Raw genomic sequence first — 6217 nt, 5'->3', positions numbered from 1 at the left:
AAAGTTTTGGACAAACCAAAGACAAACCCAGAGATAAATCTGGCCGTTCGTTTCAAATCAACGTTTAGATCATGAAAACACGTTAAATTAGTCTAATTTAATCTGGTCGTTTGTCTGTTTGCTCTAACATCTAAACCGTTTGATTCATCACCTACCTGAAAAAGAAAGTTCACCCCCCTCATTTAATATGAATTGAATTCCATTAAAGTACCCTTCACCGTTACCCTTTAGACTTCTACGTCTCTTTCCTTTCTGATCGGTCTAAAAAAGGTCGTCAGTTTGATTTCGTGTTCCCTCTCTTTACTCTGTTGTCCCGACTTCAAGATGCTTAGGGTAATGATTTTAACTCTCTATTTTTTTTTACTTTCAGATTTAAGTTTAGGGTTTTGGTAGGTCTGTTTGATGTTTGAATTGAAATCCTTTTCAGATTACAATAAATCTGTATTTTCAATTGATCTAGGTTCTGGAATTTGGAGAGACATCAAGTTTTGGAATCTATCATCATTATGCCATTGGAGAAGTTGGGTTCTTTTGAATAACAAAACTCAGCTTGATTTTTGTTTAGTTTATATAGGTGTGGTTGTATGAATATATAGGTGTGGAGTTGTGACCAATAATTCTTAGCATCTTCATACGGTACCAACTCGATTCACTTATATATGTTCCCTATTCTTTTATATCTTTATATTTACAAGATTTGGTTATATGGTATTGGTATTCCTTAATTGCTTTCTATGTGTAATTGGATGAACTTCAAAGTGTTAGTAAAATTTTGATCGATTTTGCAGAAGGAGGACAACAATGAGAATGTGGCTGAGATAAAACCCTTGTTAAGAGTATGTGGTTACTTCTATTATGTTAGTTTTTTAATCTAATAATATATATTTATTTGCTAAAAAACATTAGATCAACCTATAATGTCAGGCAATCAACTAAAAAGGGCATAAGCCGGCCTGGTTTCATTGACGAGGAAGGTATGCAATTCCCTGCTAATTCTGTAGGTTTATTCCATCTAATAATATATAATTATCTGTCAACTAAGATATGTAATATCATCTACGTTAATGAGAAATGTTTGAATTCTATCTTGGTGTGGCAAGTATATCGGATACTAAAGTCGAAGAAATGTTTGTAATATCATCTAGATGCTCTCAAAGAAGTGTAGCCAAACACCATGGTTCAATTAAGCGATATTTCTTTACATATCTAGGAAGGTAACACAAACGAGATAGAAGAGTAAGTTCAAGACACCGTCGTCCCGAAGTTGCAACCAGTGCAATGATCCGTCATTCATGTTAGAGGGAAGGATGGATTGGGTGAGACATATCTGAGTGTAGAGATTTAGGTTTCAAAAAATGACTTGAATTTTCTCCTTCCATTTTCTATAACCTATCCATTGTTGTATGTTGGTGTCCATGTATTTTGATTCGCATGACAAGATAATTTAGCTCCTTATTCATATTTTATTCTTCTTCGAGCTTAATTAATTTTCTCGATTGTTTGCTACATGATCGCTGTAGCTTATTCTTCATCTCAATTTCTTATAGTTTCATCTCCCTTTTTATATTTCTTTAGTAGATGTTTAACTATGTTAGGTTACAAATTTTATGTTTGGTTATGATTGTTGTGCTTGGATTCACTGGAAGGATTCTGCAAATAGAAGTAACAGGTACGCTATTCCTCTTTGTTTCTTGAGTTTATATTTGTGTTTGGGTGAACGTGCTTTGAAGGCACTGATTATATTTATAATATTATGTGGTGGTAAATCTTCAACGAACTTACTAGAAAATGAAATACAAAAGAAAAATACGAATTTCTCATACAAGGGATTCGGTTGGTTTTCTGTCAATTAATATTATTCTTTTGAATGGAGTTGATATCAATTTTGTAACAAGTGGAAGAAGAGTTTCGATTTTTGAATTGAGAGTAGATAAGTAGTGATATACTTTTAATGTCAAGATAATTAAAGAATTTCTAACTTAATTCGCTACCTACTACAGCATAGCTTACAATCAATATTGTTTAAGCGAGGCTTGAGATTGATTACGGAATGGGTGGAGTTTAATTGTTTGTTGTAGTATTAACGGTATCATCTTTGGAGGAACTCAAAGTGTTTGGCGTTGTTGGTAGTCAAATCAGTAGTAGCAGACTCCTGCCTAGACAATTAACCTACTTCATTTTACCACTAAATAATAATACCCATTGGAACGTAACAATAATGGGAGAATAATTTCCAGGTATAATGTTATTGGTCGTGGCCCAACACAATTCTAGAATGAATTTTTTTTATCTCTCCTCTATCAACGAATTCAAGCTTCTAAAGTAAATAATTTATCAGTGTAAGAGCTAAACGTCTAGGAAGCCCATAGATCAACCCCTTGTCTCTTTAACAATTCTAGCTGGATAAATATCATGTCATCTTAATAAAGCCTAAATTATTTTTAACCCATCATCTTAATAGTGTTTTATTACCTGTTATGATCAGTTCTTAGTATTGACTTTAAGTTTATATATTTGGGTGGAAGTGAGGTGGACAACTAAGGGTGATGACCCATAGAAAGAAACATCAAGCTTCATATCTTATGGGTACAAAAATTGCATATATTTGTGTATAGCAGCATAAGAGAAAACTTAAACACATAAGATTTTTGTTCTTATTGAGTTTTACGGTGGAAGCGAGGTGAACAACTAAGGGTGATGATCCATAGAAAGATACATGAAGCTTCATTTCTCAAAATTGCATATATTTATGTATAGCATTATAACATAATGTTAAACACATAAGATGTTTGTTTCTTATTGAGTTTTTGTTGTGCACCATGGTGGAACTTAAACTGAAGTTAATTCATGTTTGTTGTATGGTATTTATATTTACACGGACATTTTAACAATGTTTACGCTCCCGTAGTTTATTGTACTTCAGAAATTTTCTTTTACCGTTTTGTTATATTTAGATATATTTTTATATGTAACTAAGTTGTAATGATCTAATTGGTTGGTACTTACTTTAATCTACCCATCACCATGTCCCTCCCTAAGTTCTTCAATATTGACAAATTTAATTAGATTGTACTGTTACTTTTTAAACTGAACTATTTATCCGTTTAAAACTAATTAAGGTTTATTTCTCAGTGAGAAATCATGAAAAAGTCCATCCAAATATATTACATGGCCACATAAATTCATCTAGATACATGTTCAATGGATTTTTTTGTATCGTGCCGGAGGCACGGGTCATACCTAGTAATATTAAAAATATAATCACCAAGTTAAACAATACTACAAATAGAGAAGAATATAATATATTAAGTTATCAGCTGGAAGAGTGGTATAGATATCAAGAATCTTTATGGAAAGAGAAATCTAGGAATAATTTTCTTGAGGTAGGAGACAAAAACACTAAGTTTTTCCATTCGCAGGCGATTCAGCATAATAGAAGAAATAAAATTACGGCGATTAAAAACAATCAAAGAGATTGGCTTGATGAGCTAAATAGCATCCAAGCAGCTTTCACTGAACACCTTCTAAACATTAGTACCTCGACCAATAACAATCAGAATCCTAATATTCTCGATCTCTTTCATACTCTATTAGCCAGACCCAAAATATAGAGCTAATCAAGATTCCTGATCAAGATGAAATAAATAGGGCCATTAGTAGTCTTAAAAAAGAAGCCGCCCCGGGGCCAGATGGTTATCCCCCCTTCTTCTTTCAAATGAATTGAGACACAGTTAGTCACAACATCTTTAGCTTAGTGCAAGATTTCTTCACCTCTGCTGAGCTCCCTCTAAAAACTAATCACACGCATATTTGTCTGATATCCAAAACCACTTCGCCGCAGACCCCTGCGGATTTTAGACCTATCAGCCTCTTCAATACCACATATAAGATTATCACTAAAATTCTGGCAGATAGACTTAAGTACTCTTTACAGAGTATTATATCCCCCATCCAAGCGGCCTATATCCCGGGTAGACAGATTACTGATAATGTGATCATAGGTCAGGAAATCATTCACTCACTAAAAACAATGAAAGGCGCCACCAGATACTTTGGACTTAAGTTAGATATGTCCAAAGCTTCTGACAGAATCGAATGGAATTTTCTGACGGATATCATGTCTAAACTTGGATACTCGGAACATTGGATCAAAATGATAACACAATGTATTTCTACATCTTCCATGGCGGTTCTTGTCAATGGTCGGCCAGGTCCTATTTTCTACCCCTCTAGAGGCATTAGACAAGGCGACCCGCTCTCTCCGTTTCTTTTCACCCTTGCCATGGAAGCTTTTAGCAGGCTTATTAATGCAGAACATGATGAAAATAAATTTATAGGATTCCCCACTAATAACCCGAACCTGAATATTTCCCATCTCCTTTTTGCGGACGACTGTATTATCTTTGGTCGTAACAATTTGGACAATATCCATACCCTCAAAACCATTCTCAAAATCTTTTGCGAAGCTTCGGGGTAAATGTTTAACTATAGTAAATCTAACATTTTCTACTCCAAGAATTCCCGCCCTAAGTTCAAGAGGTTGATCATGCGAACTCTCAAAGTCAAATATGCTTCAACTTCGGAAAAATACCTAGGAGCCCAACTTTTTATTGGCGGGCAGAAAAAGAAGGTTTTCAATGACATTCTTCAGAAGATTAAAAACAAATTAGAGAAATGGAATCATAATTTCCTTTCTCAGGTAGGGCGCACCATTGTCATTTCGACAATAGCAGCGGCCGTACCCCAATTCCAAATGCAATGCTTTGCCCTTCCCAAAGGCATATGCAAGAGCATATCGACTTTGCAAAAGTCGTTCTGGTGGGGTAAGTCCAAGGGTATTTGTACCAAAAGTTGGTCCAACTATTTGCCTTCCAAAAAACTTGGAGGTATTGGTATTCACTCCCCGGAGCTGGATAATCAAGCGATGTTGAGTAAACTCGCTTGGAAGATCAAAGCGGAACCCAAAGCTATCTCGGTTCAATTCTTAAAAGCTAAATACTATAATAATAGCGAGAATCCGAGTTCAGCTAAACCACACCACTCCTGGCATTGGAAAAATATAAGCAAGCATCTCAATAACATCGATAGGTTCTCCACTTGGGAGGTGCATAACGATGAGAAAATAGATGTATGGAAAGATAACTGGATCCCAACACTACACCATCCCCCTTCTAACCTTTATAACTCTCAAATATCTAAGGTCTCGCAGTTGATTGAACAGGATAAATGGAACGAAGAACTTCTCAATAACACATTTGATGTCAATACTAGAAATTTAATTTTGTCAATCCCGATTGCAGGTAACAATGAGGATCGGAGAAGGTGGTCCCTTACTAAATCGGGACACTTCTCGGTCAAATCCATGTATCAAAACCTTTGCATCAGTATGAATTCTCCATTACCATTATCACCGAACTGGAATTTTATATGGTCGATTCCAGTCATCCCTAGAATAAAGATGTTCACATGGAAAATATGTGTAAAAGCTCTCCCGGTTAGGGAAAGAATAGGTAAATATATCGACAATAATCTGAGTTGCCCAAACTGTAATGAAATTGAATCTATAGATCATGCTCTTCTACACTGTCCACTGGCAAAGAACATATGGTTTTACTTCAATATAATTTCTGATAAGATATCCTCTGTGATAGCACATGGGAACAAAAAGCACAAAGAAGTATCACATCTAATAATATTCATTATGCGACAATACTTTAGAACATATGGAAAGCACGTTGCGACCACTGCTTTCAACACGAAATCAATTCGATAGATCAAATTAAATCTATGATCATCAAATTCCCGCAATATAAAGAGAACACCCCGATCAAAACCAAAATAATACAAGATAAATGGATCCCTCCTAATATACCATTGGTGAAAATTAATGCAGATGTTTCGTTCATCGACATCCAGAATATTGCAGGAACAAGCCTGATCATTCACAACAACGAGTCAAAATTTCTAGAAGCTCATGTGACAACCACCAGAAGCAGAAACAGAGGAATGCGAAGCGATGGCTATCCTAAATGGAATGTTATGGGATGAATCCCATAACTACAGGAAAATAATCATAGAAAGTGATAATATCAATGTTATACAATATTTACAGAACCATAGAAATGAAATACAGTGGCAATCCAAAATTCATATACAAAAAATACAGGAAATCAAGCAAAGGTTGGAAACAATTAAATTCTCGTATACGAATAGGAAA

At 35.0% G+C, this 6217-nt stretch overlaps 1 long non-coding RNA gene across 2 annotated transcripts; it reads left to right on the top strand.

Annotated features, from left to right (window-relative positions):
* Positions 1 to 234: 234 nt before the first annotated feature.
* On the top strand, positions 235 to 1466 carry LOC147568722 (uncharacterized). Of its 2 annotated transcripts, none has more exons than XR_015238410.1 (3): positions 235 to 333; positions 789 to 836; positions 925 to 1466. It is a non-coding gene; the product is annotated as an uncharacterized LOC147568722 (long non-coding RNA). The 2 variants fall into 2 exon arrangements; XR_015238409.1 differs by lacking the exon at positions 235 to 333 and adding an exon at positions 480 to 636.
* The last annotated feature ends 4751 nt before the right edge of the window (positions 1467 to 6217 follow it).

The sequence above is a fragment of the Eschscholzia californica genome, unplaced genomic scaffold (assembly GCF_041429995.1).
Source record: "Eschscholzia californica isolate CP2 unplaced genomic scaffold, dmEscCali1.0.p SCAF_1, whole genome shotgun sequence".
Taxonomy (NCBI): domain Eukaryota; kingdom Viridiplantae; phylum Streptophyta; class Magnoliopsida; order Ranunculales; family Papaveraceae; genus Eschscholzia; species Eschscholzia californica.
The sequence above is the reverse complement of the archived record's forward strand: the minus strand, read 5'-3'. Positions and strand labels throughout refer to the sequence as shown.